The sequence below is a fragment of the Marmota flaviventris genome, chromosome 6 (assembly GCF_047511675.1).
Source record: "Marmota flaviventris isolate mMarFla1 chromosome 6, mMarFla1.hap1, whole genome shotgun sequence".
Classification (NCBI taxonomy): Eukaryota; Metazoa; Chordata; class Mammalia; order Rodentia; family Sciuridae; genus Marmota; species Marmota flaviventris.
In genome coordinates this window covers 11,698,619-11,719,399 of record NC_092503.1, presented here as the reverse complement: position 1 = coordinate 11,719,399, position 20,781 = coordinate 11,698,619, and the positions used below count along the sequence as shown (strand labels likewise).

Here is a 20,781-nt window from a genome sequence, read left to right as displayed (position 1 = left end):
TGGGGGTACTGGGGATCGAACCCAAAAGCACTTTATCACTGAGCTACATTTCCAGCCCTTTTTATTTTAAGACAAGGTCTCACAAAGTTGCTTAGGGCTTTGCTAAGTAGCTGAGGCTGACCTTGAATTTGTGATCTTTTTGCTTCAGCCTCTGAAGCCACTGTGAGGTGTATTGGTGTACGTGACTGCACCTGACTCTTTTGGCATTCTCGAAGTTTGTTAAAATCGAGCTGTGGCTTACAACCAATAGCTAGCCTGCATAATGTGTTATTTGTATATTTTGCAGAAGGTCAGCAGTTCACATGTATAGATGGCCAATATATTCCTCTAACCTCACATGATAAAAGATAAAGTGAAATTAATGGCATCACTCTGGAGATGAGAAGTAGCTGTGTCACTACTTGCTTTCAAGTCTCTGGACAGGTTTACCTGGAAGGAGCTGCTGAGTTCAGTGATCTTCCCATGTTTTGTCTCTTTGGTATTCTTGTAGGTAAGGATGGTCACTGACATCCGAGGCTACAGGGATCCTTGTTTTCTAGAAATTAATTTCTTAGTATCACTTATCCCTTATGAAATTAAATTTCTGAAGTCTTAGTAAATTCTGTACTCTTAAATTATTCTGTAGGAACCAAAGCTTTTTTTGACCCTTTTGGATGGGCTTTCTTGCTGAGCAGAGAGAAATGCGTTGGTGCCATGGTAGTCTTCACGTGCCTTATGGGATGGCTTTGCTTTTTCAGAGGACTGATCTGTTGGCCCAGGGTTTTGGGGAGAGTTGCTCAATGTGTACTGCAGGAGAGATGTAGGATTGAAATAGGAGGAGAAAGAGAATAATGGGAAAGGGCATTAGATCAGAGGTTCTCAAACCCCAGGGCATTGGAACCACCTGGAGGGCTTGATGACACACAGCCGGCTGAACCAGTCCTCACAGCTGCTTACTCAGCAGATCTCGGGGTGCCCTGAGAATTTGTTTTTAAATGATGCTTCTGCTGGTAGCTGGGAACCACCTCTGGAAAAATGCTGCTCCCCCGGCTCAGTGCTGGTCTGTGCTGAATGGGTATTTAGATCCATGGACAACATTCAGCTTCTTGATCTCTGTTTTCCTGTCCGAAATGGCACAATATGAGTGGATCTCAACCTCTGAATATCAGGGGAATCTTTGTTTCAAACCACGCTTGTGTGAAACTCCAGTCTAAAACAAATATTGAGATCATATTAATTGTAGCAGGGATAAAGGACACAAGGGCTCAAGAGCTTGCCTTTCCTACTCCCTTGGGTGAAGTTGGGGGGAGCTCCTGAGGCCCCTCTGAAGAACCTAGTACTGTAACAAGTCGGAGAAAGAGACAATTCCAAGTCCCCAGCACTTGTAGATTTCTCTCATTCTATATTCTGTTGAAATTGTAGACTGTTAGAGGGCTGAGAGAATCTGACCAAGAGACATACCAAAACTTAAAGTTGTGCCTTTTGGTATAAGAAGCTGTGCTTAATGGCTGTGGGTGTAGCTCAGAAGTAGAGCGGCTTGCCAGGCAGGGTAAGGCCCTGAGTTCAATCCCCAGTACCAGGGAGGCAAAAAGACTAACAAACCCAAAACACAGAAAACCTGTGCTTAGGATACATATAGAGGTCAGGAATAAATTTAAGATTTTTCCAGTATCATAAAAGATTTTTGGCTCATTTCAGCTGGAAAAAAAGGGAATTCTAGTAAAAAAAAAAAAAATGGGAGAAATGATTTATGTGCCTTCCGGCCTTTGTATGCCACAGGTGTGTGTAGCTGAATGAAAATACTTAACCTGTTCTTGTAAGTCCGGTCAAGCCTGATTGAATATTCTAATCTTTTCTGGAAAATGGAAGAGAAGGAGAGCTATATCACAGGCCATGCAGTAAAGGGAGTGAAAGAACTCATCCTTTACAAACACCCAGGAGGAGGTCTCCTTCTGTCCTTGGTTCTTTTTGCCCACCACTTTATGGAAGCCCTAAAATTGACTTTAGGGAACTTGTGTATTAGTTTAAGCTTGACTTTGGTATTTTATGCATCTCTGTTCTGGGATTGTTTGTTTGGGTACCAGGGACTGAACCCAGGGGGCACTTAACCACTGAGCTGTACCCCCAGCCCTTTTTATGTTTTATTTAGATACAGTGTCTTGCTAAGTTGCTTAGGGTCTCACTAATTTGCTGAGGCTGGCTTTGAACTTGAAATTCTTCTGCCTTAGCCACCTGAGCTAAGGATTACAGGCATGTGCCACCATGCCTGGCTGTTCTGGGTTTTTGAACTCCTTATTTTTAATTCTTCCTTAGCTTTCTTTTTTTTTTAAAAAAAAAAAAAATCAAAATAGAAACAATCTAAACAAATGTGGAACAATCTCTGTGGACCAAGAAAGCAAACCAGGTGCAGAACACTGTGTGTCCCTTGCCATTTAAAAAATAAAACTGGGGCTGGGGATGTGGCTCAAGCGGTAGCGCGCTCACCTGGCATGTGTGCGGCCCGGGTTCGATCCTCAGCACCACATACAAACAAAGATGTTGTGTCCGCCAAGAACTAAAAAATAAATATTAACAAATTCTCTCTCTCTCTCTCTCTTTTTTTTAAAAAAAAATAAGACTGATTTTCAAAGTGTGAGTCATGGGTAGTGAATTAGTCTAGTGGATCAGGTTCATGTGTGTTTTCCTATGAACAGACTTTAAAGATTTCAGTGGCTTTCTGCCTTTTTTTTTTTAACTAAGACCCATATTAAGACCCACCTGTTGTGAAGCAACCTCATACGATATGGAATAAGAAGTATCCATATGCATTGCATCATTTCTTGAAACTGTTAGTTTATCCATCATTGGTGTGTTAGGGGCTTTCAGGGAAACAGAACAATAAGGTACATAGATTTGTTGGCAAGAAATGACACGAACACTCGTGGAGGCTGACAAGTCCCCAATTTGCAGAGTGGGCTGGCAGGCTGGAGACCCAGGAGAGCTGCTAGTGTAGATGGAACCCAGAGGCAGTGGGCAGTTCCTCTTGCTCAGGAGGCTGGGCTTTTGGTTCTGTCCTTCACTCTGTATTCAGCTGATTATTGGATGAGGCCCATCCAGGGAGGACGATCTGCTGTACTGAAAGTTCACCATTTTGAATGTTAGATAGCATCCCAAACCCTCTCCAAGCTGACCTGTCAAGTCAACCAGTGTCTATGTGTACACTAAGTTAGAAGATAAAACGTGTCTTGCCTATCAGAGTTAGAAAGCCACTGAGATCTGCATCCCTCTCTGTCTCCTTAGAATATCTCTGAAGGCTACACAGAGTGGGTCGGAACTTGAGCTATAGCAGAGGTTCCCAGTCCGAGGAGAGAGTCTACCTTAACCTCCTGGAGAACTGGTCTAAACTCCACATGTTGTGCTGTGGCCCCTGCCCACAGATCTTAAATGAGATGATGAACTGAAGCAAGAAAAGACAGAAGTTCTGAGAGAATTTTAGGCTCTATGTAGCAAGTGGGAGGCAGTGAGCTCCTGGGGAGGGGCCTCCCTGAGGTGCACTACTATGCCCTGGTTGACAGACCCTCTGAAGTTTGCACTGGTCTCAGCTATGCTATACGGACACCATGCTGTTTTGCCTGCCCTCATCCCAATGTTCATGCTAATCGATGAGAAATACACGTGTGATAATAATGCAGATGGTTCACGGGAACCTGTACCGTATACTTGTGGCATTCCCATGACAGTCTTTAAGTTTTAACATCATGCTTATTGTTAAATTTTTACCATGGTGCTTATTGTTAACAAATCTACTAAATGTTATTGCCATGCCCTGTAAATCACAGGGTGAAGTTTTCCCCAGGGATGAGGGGCTGGGGACCTGGGAGATTACAGTATACATAAATCAGCAGTTGGCTTGTTTTCTTAAACCTTGGGAGGAGGTGCCACATTAAATTTAGGGATGCTTCTTTGAAGAGGGTGTTGGGGGCACCCTCTGTAACATAATATGATTCCTTAAGATGTTCCAGGTAGCTACTCAATTTCTAAGGCATACTTGCCATTAAAGCGTGGATGTGTGGGGGTGTGTGGGGGAGTCATTCTGGAATTGACACTGATGAGGAAGATTTTGGGAGAGCTGATCATTTAGTCAGGTCTCTTAGGCCTGACCTCTGTAGCTGTTACATTCCCAAACCGTTCCAACTTATAATGGAAAGGAACTGAAGTGTGATCCTGGGGCTTCTCAGATTTTTCCTATCCTATTAAAATAATTGAGTGTGAGATACTTTACTTTGAAAAACCTGGACAATTGCTTTGGTCTCAGTTGTAAGTCAGGAAATGGCTCGTCTCAGCACACACTTCCTCTGCTCATATTGATCTGTTTTTTTTTTTTTTCCTCCTCCTGAGAGGTGTGTCTGACAATGGCCTGCCCTGTGACTGGTGTGTAATTTAAACATGTGCTAAGCATAGCTTTTGCTCCTTTGGGATCACCATGAGATTTTATATCTCATCTGGCTCTCTCAATTCCGTTTAATTGTAGCTATTTTGCTCTTTGGCCAAGTCAATAAAACTAGTCATCTCTATGGGGAGACAGTAAACTTTTGCTGGGCATACCAGTGACAGTGGAATTCTCCTGCAAGCAGACACCTTTTCAGGAATTATTCTTATAAATGCGGGGAGGAGTTGGCAGCATTTTGATGCCTTGGGAGGGGTTTTGATGGGTGCCAAATGGCGTATAGCTACTGTGTGCTTGGAAAATGTTAATGAGAGGCTGGGCTTTTCAGAGTGTGTGTTTTGGCTTCTTGAGATAGCTTCCTCGTAGGAGGAACCTTCTTTTAAAACCAAATGTAGCCCCTGGATGTCTTCCAAGAGAAGTATTGTAAATATATTCGAACTGATGCTGCATTGGATTTCTTTATAGAAAAAGAAAAGGGGAGTGGCTGATAACTAACATCGCGCTGGAGTGGAGCTCACAATTTCAAAGCGATCATCTTTCCTTGTGGTCAGCTTATTGTAAACACTGAGTCCTGTTCCTCCTGCCCTCTGCTGTAGAGTCCTGTTGCATTTTACAACAGGTAGCCCTCTTCACTTTAGGGCTGAGCTTTGCATCCTGTTCTTTACTAGGAGCATTAACGGAGCAAAAGGTTGTTCACTGTGCAGGAGGGGAAGGACGATCTTTACAGTGTTTTGATTTTTTTTTCCCCCTCTTGAGCTTTCAATTGAAAAAATATATACTTTGCTACCTTTATGCAAAAGGTAGGGTAAGATTAAGAGCAAAAACCAAATAACCAATCTCTATTAATTCATAATTCTATCCTATATATAAAATGACTATTTTACAGGACAGTTTCTGATACAATTTTTTAATAGTTATTTTTTATTTGTAGTTGGACACAATACCTTCACTTATTTATTTTTGTGTGGTGCTGAGGATCGAACCCAGGGCCTCACACATGCTAGGTGAACGCTCTACTGCTGAGCCATAACCCCAGCCCCTGATTCTATTTTTGAAATATTCTGCACACACCTCCTTTTCTTCCTCCTCTCTTCTTTCGCTGGGTGATGTCTCCCTCAGCTGCCCAGGCTGGCTTTGAACTTGTGATCCTCCTTCCTCAGCCTGCCTCGGAGCTGGGCTGACAGGCACGTGTCACCTCCTGCACAGCTCCTCCTCCTGCTTGAATTCTTCCACTGGGATCTTTGGAGTCTCTGAGCTCTTGCAATGAGGGATCTTAGTGTGAGTTAAAGCTCACTTCAGAGCATGGAGGTAGGAGAAACTCAGCTGTGTCCATACCTTGAGCTAGGGCGTCTGCGCATCTCCTCGTACTCCTCGTACGTAGCCTGCTGTGGCTTGTCATTGGTGGGTCTTCCACGGTGGAGGACCCAGGCTTTCTCTGTACTAAGATGCCCACCAATCTTCACAGTTCCTGTAGTGCACCTGGGTTTTGGGGTCTGCAACTAACTTAGATCATCAGTGCTCCCTCAAGTGTGAGCCACAGGTGATCCAGGAAGCTGGATTACCCTTCCAACTTATTTAGGTGTTTGACATCCTACAAATTCTTCATATTCATACTTAGGCATGGAGTTTTGTCTGTTTCACTTTGGAAAACTCTGTAGTCTGGAAGTGACATGCTGTGAAAGTTTGAGCTCAAGGGAAGAAAGGCGTGGCTAATGACATTTCAGGAACATGTTTTATGAATGGAATATTCAAAATGCTCCGGACCCAAAGCATTTTAGATTTGGGAGGTTTTCAGACTTTGGAATATTTGTATGGGCTTGACTGGCTGAGCATACCTAATCTGAAAACCCCAAATCTGAAATGCTCCAAAATCAGAGACTCTTTGAGCATCAAGTTGGCATTCAAAAAGTTTTGGATTTCAGAGCATTTTGGGTTTGAGGGTTAGGGATGCTCAACCTAGGTGTGTCAGGCACTGTGCTAGGCACTCACAGGGCTTTCCGAGTGAACGCTTCCTGTTCTATGTCACGTGGGGATCGTAGATGAGCATTTTGAAGTGTGGAGCTAGGATTGAATCCCAGTTTGTCAGATTTCACATCCTGCCTCCCAGCTCTTTCTTAAGAGGGGGAAGGGCTTGCAACACATGTGCATTTTACAAGCCATATGGAATTCTGAAAAGCTGCTCAGCTCTGACAGCTGTTTAAATTATCTGTGACACTGCATCCTACCATTAACCAGGATGATGGATTGTTGACAGTCTCCATCAGAAGAGGCTGGGGTCCTGTGCTGGAGGGGTACTCATAGGCTTTCCTAAGTGTTCAGTAAGTATAACTGAAACCTGGCTTCTAACCATTACTGCCAGGCTAGAAAACCTTCAAGGTAGGATGTTATACACTCATATGCACAACTGGGGGGAGGGGTGGTGGCATGTCATTGTACTTTTGTGTCTTAAAGCAAGAAAACTAGGCAAAAACCAAAATGGAATATATACATTATTTCCACGTAACAAATCCCAGGGAATTTAGTTTAATCTCATGCTACTCATTCATATTTCATTTTTGTTGATTCTTTGTCTTTGAAACAATATTTTTCTTCATCCTTTCTTATTCCGTAGGTATGTTTCATCTCTGTAGCTGGTGTGTGTACTCTCCAAGGTCATTCACTTTGTCTCTTATTTCTCTATTTTCATCCCCCAGTTATGTAGAATAGAGGTAAACTCACAGGCATCAAATATTTATTGAGTAGTTATTTTTGTTGTTTCTTTGCCATATTACTAGCGTAAAGATGAGGTATTGTGCTAAATTGTTCTTGCATTGTTTCTCCAAGGTTTCTGTATTGGTTGGCCGGCTCTGGAGGCTTCTTTTCCCTCATTGTGTAGGACTGTCCTCCTGGGTTTTATTGCCAGCCGTGAGACAGATGTGCATGTGAAATGATTCTTTGCTATTTGTATAAGTGAAGGGTGCTTTTGACTGTGGTGGGTGATTCTTCTCTTTTGTCTTTAGCTTTTGCTCATGTTGTGGGTGAATACATAAGCCCTAGTGCAGGTTCTTGTCATTTTATATTACATGGCTGGTTGGTTTAATTTCTTCTACCAATTTAATTTTTTTTCTCATTTTTAAAAATTTTGTGGTACTGGGGATTAAACCCAGAGCCTCATCCATGCTAGGAAGCTCTCTACCACTAAGTCATACCGAGAGCCCTTTCTCCTTTTTATTTTTGAGACAGGGTCTTGCTAAGTTGCTGAGGCTGTCCTCAAACTTGTGATCCTCCTGCCTCCGGCTCCAGGGTGGCTGGGATTACAGGCATGAACCACGGAGCCTGGCCAAATATTTTCCTTTTTAAGACCAAAAGAGAGAGAGACATTTCCTTGGCTGAAGCAGGGCCAGAGCAACAGAGGGAATTCCAGTAAGCATCTGTTTACCTTTCTGTTCCTTCTCCATAAATTCTTTTCCTATGAGAAAAGAAGCTTTGGGCTACAGCCACCTGTTGTGTTTGTAGTACAAGAGAGTCATGGGTTGGAGGTTGCAGAGGCGCATCAGAACAAGAGCTTGGAAGGACTGAAGCCCGGGCCACACTGGGCGTGCAAGAGAGGAGCAGGAGGGTTGGACTGCAGGGCTGGGGGTGTGAGCTGGGCTGTCGCAGGTGGTGGTCTGTGAGGGGAGTTCCCCACTATGTGGGTAAGAGAGAGGAGAAGTAGCTGGGCTGGCTGATATGTGGACAAAGTAGAGAGAGGGGTGAAGTGGCAGTGGGCATGCGAGCCAGGGCACTGGTGACAATGAGTCACTCTACTGGAAGGTGCCACTCTACTGGAAGAACTGGGGGAGGACTAGGTTTGGATTTGACCCTTCTGAGTTTTGAGATGCCAGCAGTCCTATGAGAAAGGTCCCGTCACCAGTTAGAAACCTGGAACTCCAAGAGCAAGGGCCCTGTTGCGGTGTGGGTTAAGGTTCATCTCCTAGAGGGGACACTAAAACCCTGCCACAGAGCCTGCAGAGAGAGCAGACAGGGACAGGACAGAGTTGTTTATACTCATTTTTTAGAAGCGGAAGAATAGGAGACAGAGGAGATGGCTCAGAAAGGATGTCAAAGGAGAGAATTAATTTCCTGAGCAGGATGCGAGGCAAAGGAGAATTCTTAAACTTTGTGTACATGAGGCCATCAAGATTGGAGTGAATTTTAAAAAGCTGCAATGTCCCTTACTGACAGGGAGTTGCCCAGCATCGCTGGGAGGAATAACCATTTTATAAAGATTTCTGGCACAGTTTATCAAAATTTCAAGTGCACATTAGCCTTTGAACCAGCAGTTCCTGCCCTGGGACGCTCCCATAGAAAGAAAAGCTGCCGTATGTAATTTGTTTGTACAAGATTATTTATTGCAGCGTTGTTTGTAGTGGCAAAGAATTGGAAACTAAGTGGACGCTTCCAGCAGGGAATAGCTAGATAAAAGGTGGCACATCCAGGCCTTGGATTTCCATTCACTTGACCTGGAAGGAGTCCCATGAGAAAGAGGAGGTCAGACCATGTAAAACATGATCCCATGTTTGCAGAACTGGAAAGGCTGTGAAGATTCTTGTACACATGCTGTTTAGGAGGAGAGGTGGGCAGTGTGGGAGGAGGTGGGCAGGGCAAATGAAAAACAAGGCTGCTTACAGAATGTCTAAGACGAAACGCCAGGGAGAGCCACGCAGGTGCGTCTACCTGCACAGACAGGGTGGAGGACATTCACCAGGTCGCTACCTGCGGGTCTCTCAGGGTGCGGAGGTGCAACTGATTTTTCTTTCTTCCTTATGACTTTTCTCTGTTCATTGCAAATAAATGAAGAAAGGCTGTGGGTCTTAGAGTCTAGGAATCATTGAGAACCATTCAGAGGACCATTGGGAATTCCTTGCTGTTAGGAATGTTCGCAGATGAGAGATGTCACATGCAGGTATGCTTTTTTTTCAAGTGATTTTGAGGGAAAATCTTGGTAATAAAAGTGAAGGGACAACTTGAAAGGTCAAGGGAAGTTTTTTTAGTGAGGGGCTGTGTAGAAGAGCTAGGAAGCACAGGAGGGAGCCAGACACAGTGGAGGGGCCCCAGACACAGTGGAGGGGTCTTTCAGGTCCTGAGCACAGGCAGGTGGCCTTGGCAGGGAGATCACGTCTCCTGAGGCCAACAGGCCAGGTGAAGAGGCAGAAGTAGTTTGAAGTGGAAGAATAAGAGAGGAGATGGCTCAGAAAGGATGTCAAAGAAGAGAATTAATTTCTGAGCTGCACCTCCAGCTCCAGTCTGAGGTTTAGAGGAAAGAAATTGAGGGAAGGTGTTCTTAGAATAATGTGGGAGGGGGATTATCAGGTAAGCGTGAAGGGGTCTCACCTTGGTGGCTTTGGATATTTGGGTAGATGCAAAAAATCCCCTGTCTCCCCTCTTCACCTGCTCCATTGGCATCTCTAGACAGATTGGCCAGACCAGGAAGCAGGGATGGCATGATGGGACTTCAGAATTTATTTTCTGTGGGATCAGTAAGGCTTATCCAGGAAAATTAAGGGACATAGGGTTTCAGGTTGGTGTTGACATTATCACAATAATGACTAGAAATAACTAAGGTCCAACTGATGGAGACAAGTTCAATAAGGAGGGTCCCTGGGAAAGGGACTGGAGGGACCAGGGGCCCCATGAGAGGTGGACGGCAGATGACTTGGAGTCTAGGGAGGCTGCAGGCCCCACGATTCTGAGAGCTTGAGGGTGGAGCAGCAGCAACAGTGGTTGATAACAGGACCTTGCTTCTGTCACTACCTATTCTAGAACATCACCTGCTTCCTTCTGTCCCCTCACAGGTAACAGCCTGATACCGTCCATCCATTCATTCATTGGTGCTGGGGATGGAACCCAGGGCCTTGCACATGTTGGGGAGCTGGGGGCAAGAGCTGGTCTGTTACACGAGGCCTGGTGATCCGCAAGGAGAGTCCCCACTATGTGGATGAGAGAGGAGAAGTCACTGCCAAGACTGGGCAGCAGCAGCCTACCACTGAGCTGCACCTCCAGCTCCAGTCTAAGTTGTCTGTTTAGGGTGTCCCCAGGAAGCCTCTGCTTTGGTCTAATTGGTTTAATTACCGCCCCTTTAAAAACCACCTAACCGGTTTGCCTCTAGCCCTGTGTAAGCAAATCAGTAGCCACTAGCGACATGTGGCTGTTGAGCCCTTGGAAAAAAGTGAATGCAACTAAGGTATGTTATAAATATAAAATACACACTGGGTTTTGATGACGGCACACACAAACCTCCCAAATATAAAATATCTTGTTAATATTTTTAGTCTTTAAATTTTGTTTTTCTCCTATTTTTGGTGATACTAGGGATTGAACCCTGGTGGAGTCTACTACGGAGCTACATTCCTAGCCCATTTTATTTTCAAGACAGGGTCTTGCTGAGTTGCTCAGAGACTGGCCCCCAAATATCAATCCTCCTTCCTCAGTCTCCCAGACATTTATAATATATTGGGTTAAAATATATTATTAAAATTGGTTTTCACCTGTTTTTTACTTTTCCAACATGGCTGCTAGGAAACTGACCTTAGGTATACCACTCACCACTTATTTCTATTGGAAGCTCTGCTCGGGAACTTTGTTTATGTGGTTTCTCTCTGGATGGCTTCCCAGTTTCCATCCACTTATCCATACTTGAAGTCCAGTTTTCTTTATTGCAGAATGTTTGCCTGCAATAATTATTGTCTTGCCTTGTATCACACACTCCCTTCTTAGATTGGCTCACCACAGGCTTTCTGTCTTGTTTTTTTTAAATCTGGAGTTAAGAGTTGCCTGTTTCTGTACTGGTCATTGTTATATTTCTTACCGAACACACACCACGTCCTTCAGTACTGTGTGAGGTGCAGGATTTGACAGAGATGGTTCAAATACAGTCCTGTCCCCTACCTACTTCTTGCTGTTGCTTCCCCCAAATGAATTTACACTGTTAATCTTCCAGTTTAGTCTCCACCTGGTAGAGTCTGCAGCAGCCTACTTGATAACTCTTGCTTCTGTTTTCCTCTTCTATCATATTATTGGCCCAAAGGAGCCTCTGCAAATGAATGCTCTTGCCATGATGGAGCTCTCAGTGCTGGGTAATTTTCCAGAAAATCATCTGAGAAGAAAGCACCCATGAGATACAAAAGGGGAAGGTAGATTTTGAGAGCCGTCAGTGGCCCAACCGTGTGCCCAGGTGTGCCTGTCTCGCACTTGAAGAGCTGGTTGACATCATCCCAGGCACATTGAATGCTAACAGGAGACTTGTACTGCTTTCCCCTGGTGGGGACAATTGCCCCTGGCCTCCTTGCAAAAGCAACAGTGTCTGTGGTGAAATCCCCTGAGTTAGGAGGAGTTGGTATGGTTACTACTCCATGTGAGGTTGCTGGAATGTGGGGCTAGTGGCGGTTTTGTGGGGCAGCATTTCAGGGGCTTGCTTGGGTCACGTTGCTGGGTTTGGCTGCTGTGAATGTGTCCAAAGTAAATTTCTTGCATTCATCTTAGGTTCCCTCCTTCCTGGCTCCTGTTTTGAAGAAGCAGATTTTTCAAACTAGGGCACTGAAAGAGAAAGAGGAACTCATTTTTCTTTTCTTTCTTTTTCCCTCCCTGGCTAGTGATTTTTACTTTATTTTGAAATTTGCCGACCTTTCCCCTTTGTGCAAGGTATCTGACTTTGACTTGGGTTTGCTTACAATGTCTTTAGGAAATCCACTTCGGAGGAAAATCTGAACCAGGTGGGAATCTCAACTAGAGAAACTTGCCTGTACCTGGCACCTGGTTCGCTGTAAGCCAAGTCTTAGCCTGAAGTGAAATCTGGAGGGGTAATGCCCAGCATGATGCAGATGGTTGATGGGTTTCAGTGTAAAGAGCCTTTGTGATTAGGGCAAAAGCGCTTCTTATTAAACTTAAAATTACTAGCAGAGTTTTCCTTTCCATATTGAACCCCTACCCTATCAAATGATTTCTATTCAAGTTGGCATTTTCTCTGAATAGGAATGGGGTCCATGTGGGTCCGGATGGCATTGGGTCTGGGTGTTCTCTCTTGCATCCTGATGGGGTGGGTGGCATCCTAGCCTGGAACCAGATAGAAGTGCACAGTCTCCACCGGCCAAGCAAAGATGAAGACTTACTTGAAGTTGAATAAAGGCAGATTTTACCCATCATCCATTGGAGGCCTGCTCCTGTGGGGAAAGTGGTTATTTGTGCACACGCTCAGCAATAACCAGATGTAGCCAGCCTCCCTTAGGATGAAGCCCCTTGTGAACTTGAACATTTTTGTGTTTTCATTCCTCATCTGTAGAAGTCCTAAGTGAATCCTTTAGTTGTCCCAGTGTGTAAACGACTTGCTGAGCTGCAGATGGTTGGTTTGTGCATTACGTCCATTCTCTGGTCCTCACTTTGCTTTGTCTGTGAAATGAAAGGATTAGAGAAGATCTTTCCAAGAGCCTACTTCATCAGCCATGATAGCATCTTTTTCACTTGGCAAAAGCCTGTTGGTGCCAGGGGCTATATCAGCCACTTCACCAGCATCCCATTTAGTACTCTATATGCATTCAGCCCCAGCACCAAAACAAACAAGAGATACTATGCAGTAGTTCTCCAGGCCTGTAGAGAAGGGCATGGGCTGCCAGAGGTAAGGAACTCTGTAGTAGAGCTGTTTCAGTCTGATCAGAGGTCAGAGCACACGTGGTTCTTAGAACAACACCATGCTCGTCTCTATAGCTTTATGATTCTGGGAAAAGTACTTATGGACACTTTTCCCTGGGGTAATCGAAGGACAAAGGTGAATTCTGTACCTGCCTTGAGACTTGATACTAGTGGGAAAACAGTTTTTCTCATTGTAAGATTTAATTACTAATATCAGGACCAGAGATCATAAGAAGTAAAACAATGTAACATAATTTTAAAATTTTCTGACACTTTTTAGAAAGAAATTTCCTAGAAGAAATAAGGTATGAAGTTGTGTGTTGTTTTTTCTCCCTGAGAATGTCATAAAAGCTGGTTTAGTGATTGTCATTTGGTGTCAGATAGATAAGTCACCTCTGCCTACCTTAATATTTTTGCTTCATAGGAAAAGAAAATCCTCCTAAATTGCTTGTTATATTTAGGTCTTTGGGTGGGATCTTGTGAATGTGCTATTATTATAGACTGAAATCTATGTATAGGGACACTCAAATTAAAAGTGGTGTAAATCCATGTCTTTAAAAAAAGAAAGCAATTACTATGTTGGAAAGCCAAGCTATAAAAAGTAAATGAAATCATAGGCAATGCCAGTCAGGATTGCATTTTACTAAGCAAATCTCCCTGAATCTCTTCCCCCTTTTGTGTCCTGCAGTGGCAGAGTGGGGATTGCAAATGTTTCAAAACCAGGATCATAGAGACTTATAGGTGACTGATTGGAGATTGTCCCTGTGGGCCCATCCTATGGATTAAGTGACAGATCCAAAAGGACCACTCAGCTTTTACCTTGTTATGTGTCATTTTAGTTGTCCCTAGAACATGGTCCTAGTTAATAAAAATAAAAGGGTTAGCTTTTATTTAAGGCACGCTTATCCACATTGTAATATTTTCTCAACAAAGTTGAAATTAATTTCCTTGACAATAAATGTCGTTTTGCAATTGAAGCTTAAATAATACCTGACAATTTTGCGAATTCCAGTTTAAAATTTTATTCTTATTAGGTACTAGGGATTGAACTCGGGGGCACTCAATCATGGAGCCATAGCCCCAGCCATATTTTGTATTTAATTAGAGACAGGGTCTCACTGAGTTGCTTAGTGCCTCATGTTGCTGAGGCTGGCTTTGAACTCGCGACCCTCCTGCTTCAGCCTCTGGAGCCACTAGAATTACAGGCATGGGCCACCACGCCCAGCCTAAAATCTATTTTTAATACATAATACACAAGTGTGTGCGCGCACACACTCATATTTGAGCATCTTTTATTTCCCAACAACTTCTCCCTCTAGAGCCAAAAGAAATGAAGGAAGGGAAGAAAAGCCTTTGTAGGCTTCTGGAAAGTGCTGTAACCCTTTGCCACCGAGCAGCAGGATGTAAGCCTCCCCTGACAGTGTGGGGACTCAGAAGAAGGAACAAGATTGACTGTTCCACAGGTTTCTTAGTAATCCCAGCTGAGAAATACGATGGGGCTCTCTAACAGTTCTTCTTGCTCACAGGTACCTTGAGGCCCCACCAGAAGTGGAAACAGAAAACACTGACCTCCAGGCATCTTGTTTTGTCGTCTGAGAGTGTTGCATGGCTTTGGCTGGATAAAAACGAACTAAGGAGAGGGACATCAGACCCAGGTAAGCTGTCACACCATAAACTGTAAAACAGTGTTCCCCTTAAGGACCTGTTCAGAATTTCAAATGATACAGATCTTTGTTGCTTCCTCAGCAAATACGAATGAGGTTGCATCATTGTGAAGCGTTCAGCGAGTCCTTCTGACTGTTAAGACTCATCCTCTGAGTTTCTCTCCCCCCGCCCCTTCGTGGGAGTAGCCTGTCTTAAAGCGAAGCAGTTACTTTTCTTTGCAGAATTTGCCGTGGTTAATCACGTTTTGAAGGGAAGAGACAGCTACCGAGCACTGAGGGAGGCTTGGAAAGTTTAGATAACAAAGGGGCTCTGAGCTTGAGGTGGATGCTTCCAAGCAGGACCAACTGGTCAGCAGGGACTGTACTCACCCGTGACTCAATGGCAGCCTGTGTGGCCCTTTGGCTCTGGGACCAGCCTCTGAAAGCATAGAGGCAGTGCCTCCATTCTCCCACAAGAACCTGAAGGGTAGATTACACGGTGGTAATCATGGCTTGCCTTGAGTGTGGGCTCAGCCTCACTCAGGGACTTGGTGAGAAGCTATCACACACCTTTGGCTTTGACTTTGCATGTGGTTAGGGAAGACTGGCTGCTGCTGGTCTTATACACCAGTGAGATTGTCCCCAGAGACGGGGGGTTGGGGTGGGGGTGGAGAAAAACCTTGTTTGTTCCTTGTTATGGTGCCCAACTTTACCTGCTTGGAACACTATTCTTGTCGTGTTCTGACTCACCTCATAACTTCTGTTTTTGGACTTTGACTGTTTGGGCTCAGTAGCAGACATTATAATTACTGTAATTTTATAGAATATTTTATTATCTGATAGGGCAAATAAACATTTCCCCCTCTCAAAATATGCTTTCTTGACTATTCTCCACAAGGTTAATTTTTCTAGATGAACTGTAAAAAATCTACCTACCACATTGTTGAAAAAAAATCTGAGATTGCACTGAATGTTTAGCAATGTAAGGAGAATTGACCTACTCTTGATTTGAATCTTCCTATCCAATAACATAGATGGCTCCAAACTTTTTAAGTATTTATGCCCTTTAGTAAGTTTTTCATAGGTTTTTAAATTTGTTTATGTGTGCAATACTGGGATTGAACCCAGGGTGCCATCTTTACTAGAGAGAAGAACAAAATATGGGAGCCATATCCCCAGCCCTTTTTATTTTTCATTTTGAGGCAGAGTCTCACTAAGTTGCCAAGGCTGGTCTTGAAGTTGTGATCCTCTGGCCTCAGCCTCGTGAGTTGCCTGGTTTGGCTAAATTTTTATAAAATTTCATGCAGTTGATATTCACTGGATTCTCTTGTAACACATTTTGTACTTTGACAGTCTGTTGAAAATTCCATTGTGAAAATGCACTTTCATAAATACTTCACACAGTTAATTAGCTGAGTAAAGGTGTTACTTAATTTTCCTGTCAGTTTCTTTGTTTTTAAAAGGCTAAGTACATGTATGCACCTATGTGTTAGATGTACCTTAGGATGGGTCAAGACATTTTAATAGCTGTCATTGTTGCTGATATTTAAAATTTTTTTTGCAATTCATTTATAGTTATATGATAAATAAAAAGCAATAATTCTTATAAATGGAATTGTGCTGTTTCCACACATACACACATTGTGTAATCAAGTTAAACATCTATCTCAATCGTTTATCACTTCTTTATTGCCAAAACATTCAAAATCCTTTCTTCTAGGCTTTTGAGATCTGATACAGTCAATACTGTCACTCAGCTGTGCAATAGCACACCAGAACTCTTTGTTATTCTTTTATAATTTATCTCTAGTTTTAAAAATTAGTGGTCTCAAATTGAAAATGAGTTTTGTTTGCTTTTGAAAGTGAAGTAGTAGTTAATCTGGATACTATCATTGTCTTTGGATATAATAGTCTTTAAGACTAAAACAAAAGGCAGAATTTGTATCTAAAAACAAGGAACTAAATGTATTAGGAAGGCTTTCTGCAACATGGGCTTTAGGACTGAAACGGAGCATTATTAATTTGCATTAACATTCATTTTTCATACTTTTGGATAGAATCAAAAGTTAAGAGAATTCTTGGGAACAAAAGCACATTGCATATATGATCTGAAGTATCTGTGGAAATTATTTTAATTTGTGTCTTGAAGATGTATAGAAAGAGACCAGAGGCTATTAACCGAGGTGACAAATTTACAATTTCTGTAAGTGCTGCTTTGGGATGGCAGAAGAGCTTCTTGAGGATGTAGGGGTCTACTTTTTATAATATGCAATGGACAGTTTGGGAGGAAAAGAAAGGCTTGCGTCCGTGAGCAAGGTTACTGTTTTTTTACTCATGTTAAAAAGGAAACTTCAGGTTGAACTATCTAAGCCGTTTGCCAAAATGCTTTCTCCAGTGTCTCCCTGTGTGGTCTCCCTAGCGGGTCTGAGGCTTGTGTGAAAAGGAATTGAAGTTTGGGAGCTTCCCTGGTCTTTCTCTCCCCACTCCCATCACCACGTGGTGCGTGGAAAACCACTCAGTGGGTTTTCCTTTGGAAAACTTAAGAAACTGATAGCAATCTCTGTCATGTCCAGCATTAATCATTAAGTCCCTGTCCACACAAGCAAAATTAAGTGGAGGATTAAGGCATCTGTGAAATAATTCAGGGAGACTCCTTTGAGGATGGTCAAGATTTGTTTGCTCCATTTCTATTGCACTCCAAGCCTCTTTAGCATGTGAGGAACTTTTCTTCTCCCTTCTAAACATTTGCATTGTAGATACACTAAAGGAATTTGGGGCACATAGAAGAATCATTTCCTCTATTTTCTGACCTTGAGTTGATCAGCCATGTGTTCAGTTACTGTCCTTTGCAATTCCAGGCCCCGGGCCAGTTAGACTTCCTCTGTTGTCCATGTTGATGCTCTTGCCTGTGTGCTTAGGTTGTACCTCAAACACATGTCTGATCAAACTGGTTTTGACTTTCCTTGTTCTCCGGTCTCCTGGTCCCCTTTCTAACCCTGGGACTTGACTGACAGCTGGATCCCATTTTGAGTATGTAGATAATCATTGACACCATGGTGGACCAGGGCCTCTGCTGCCTGCCTCAGCCCTACTTGAATGCAACCCAAAGAAACCCACAGGCTGTTTGAGTGTTTTGCTCCCTTAATTCTCAAGGGCAGTTGGCATGTTCCCTAAAGCAACTGTTAAAGATCAAATATAGACTTTAAAATACAAAAAAACCGCAAACAAAACAACAACAAAAACAACTTTGGAGTGACCTTATTTGTGGTCTATAATGTTTGTTCTGTTTTGTGAGATTTCCCAGTCATGGAGTTGGTATAGATAACACTTTGCTTCTAGATTCAGAGTTAACACAGCAAGTTTCTCAAATTTAAAGATAAAAGTTTAAGAGCAGAAAGTCAAAAAGAAACTTTTGAACTGAAGTCAAGAGGAAAACTGTGCGAGTGAGTTACATGCAGAAAGAGAAAACTTGCCCCAGAGATTCGCTGGGCAGTGACTTTCTCAGAGTAGCCCTACCTGCTTCCTGCTCGTCTTCTGAGCCTGGTCTCATTGCCCTCCTGTCTCTTACTTACTTCTTTGGTCCCTGTTCTTTTCCTGCCTCCTTTTGGATTCTATTTCAGCACCCACTATCAGACAGTGATGTCCTTCCCAGGCTGCCATCCCAGGTGCTCATCAATGGATGAGTTTTGTTTTGAATTTGCCTTCACCTAAATCATGACATGCCAGTTACTGCCCTTGTGGTTGACCTTTCACTGGGACCTCTCTCCGGGGGTCCTGTGTGTTTAACTCCCATCTGGATGTCTCCATCTGGATATTGGTGACCCTCCTGGACTAAGTTCACCAAAAAGTAGCCAGGTGCTGTGGCACATGCCTGTAATCCCAGGGGCTAGGGATGCTGAGGCAGGAGGATCCCAAGTTCAAGGCCAGTCTCAGCAATTTAGCAAAGTTCTAAGCAACTTAGTGAGACCCTGTCTCAAAATTTAAAAAATGATAAGAGCTGGAGATGTAATTCTGTGGATAAGCATCCCAGGGTTTAATCCCCAGTGTCAAAAAAAGAAAAAAAGACAAAGCCTTTTCCTTCAGGATTGTATCTCTTTTTAGAGCCCCTGCTACAAAGAGTGTGCTTGAGATTTGAAGAGCTCTATGATTAAGTCCTGTCTGAGCTAATGGATCTTTTCCTATCTTATCACATTGGCTAGAACCTCAACATTGGCTTGTTCCTGGACTTAAGTGGAAAGATTGCATTTTAACCATTATGTTAGCTATAAATGTTTTTTTGTGTGTATACTTTTTAGTAAAGTTTAAAAAAATATTTGTCATTATCTGATTATGAATCAACATTTTTAAAGTTTAGAGGCTCCTTATTAATACCAACAAATGTCAGAACCAAAATGTAGTAATTTTAAGGAAACTAGACTAGTATTTTAATGAAAGTGACACAGGTCAAAGAAACTTTCATGGTTAAACAGGAAAGGTAGGAGTGTGGTTTAGAGGAAAGTGGGCTATTGTGGTAGCTTGTTTAATTCTGGTAGGCATCAGTTCTTTATTTGCTGAATGATGTAAAAGTGATGTAAATTTAGGTTTGCTGATTTTTTGTTGATGACTTTAAGTGTATTTTCCCTTTACTTTAATAGTTCAGGAGGCTGACAGTGAAAGAGGGGTTTTGGAAACATCTTGTTACCCCCCATGTCAGGGGTGCTGACCATCATCACTGCAACCTTAAGGTCTAAGCAACTTGGAATTTAATTGATCCTGTAACTAAGAAAACTAAACCTGATTCAATCCCAGATGAGGCCTCTGGAGAAGCCTGAATGTTCTTACTCATCAGAATCACTTGTTAATCAGAACATCGTAATTTTATTATTTATGTAACGATCACTGAGTGAATGGTGATTAACTCTCGGATAGGGTCATATAATCCTTATTTGGGTGACATAAATGACCCTGGGAATACTGTGGTTCATCTTTGGCTCAACAGTTATTTCATGTATTGACTCTCTTATGTATATGTGCATTTTAGACAGATTTTCTGGGAAATCTGTGTGCACAGAATAAAGAAAGAAAAGGTGTACACAGAGGATGCATCATTTAGGCATTTTAGGAGACGATTAATTAGAGTTGTAAAGGTGCGCCCACACAGAGGTACTCAGCAAAGGTTGTGAGTGTTGGATGAAAACAGGCCAGAAATGTTTTGGGCTGAAACATGTCATTCATTCTTGGTTTCTTTCTTAGAAAGTGAGCTGATGTCAATGATCTCCATTAGCTGTAAAATTTGGAAAAAATATAAAAGGTTTTAAAATTAAAATTCTTAGCTGTAGGGTTTTATGTCAAGGAACTTGCCATTATCCCTAGGCACAGCTGTCTATAACTTTTTCATTCCTCCTCACCTGATTTACTTTATAGTTTTTCCATCCTGTTCTTCAAGATCATTCTTCCAAAGCAGGGTGCAAGGTTGGGTTGCACACCTGTAATCTCAGCTACTTGGGAGGCTGAGGCAGGAGGATCACAAGTTTGAAGTCAGCCAGACCCTGTCTCAAATTCAAAAGGGCTGACATGTGGCTAGTAGTAGAGCACTCGCCTGTCATGTGCAAAGCCCTGGGTTTGATCCCCAGCCCTGGGAGCGGCAGGGAGGATTCTTCCAAGTTGCCCTGGCCACTTGTGGTGATTTGGGAGGAGCGTCTTTGGAGTTAGATGTGATTCAGATCTTTTCTCTATTAATTCTCTTATGTATATGTAGATTTTAGGCAAATTTTCTGGGTCTCAACTTTCTCATCTGTAAAATGGTGCAATGAAATACCTCAAATCTAGTCATGAGCCTTGACTGAAATAAAGGGTTGACACCATCATATTAAACATGTATTAGGTACTAAGTAAACTCTGGAAATTACCATTTTCCTTTTCCCTTAAGCCAAGATATTTCTGCAGTTTCCTTTTCTCTCCCTCTCCCCGGCCCCCTTTTTTTTTTTTGTGACAGGGTCTCACTGTGTGCCTTGGGTGGCCTGTAATTCCTGGGCTCAAGACCTCTTCCTGAGCAGCTAGGACTACAGTTACACAGCACTGTGCCTGGCTCTGATTTTCTGTTTTATAGGA

The 20,781-nt window shown here is 42.9% G+C and overlaps 1 protein-coding gene across 2 annotated transcripts in view; it reads left to right on the top strand.

Moving 5' to 3' along the window:
• The window catches only part of Tiam2 (TIAM Rac1 associated GEF 2), a 232,700-nt gene that overhangs the window by 44,322 nt on the left and 167,597 nt on the right, over nucleotides 1-20,781 (top strand). For both annotated transcript variants that reach the window (XM_071612884.1, XM_071612883.1), the window contains exon 2: nucleotides 14,575-14,703. The gene's annotated coding sequence lies outside the window, so the exon portion shown is untranslated. The remainder of the gene's footprint in view (nucleotides 1-14,574; nucleotides 14,704-20,781) is intronic.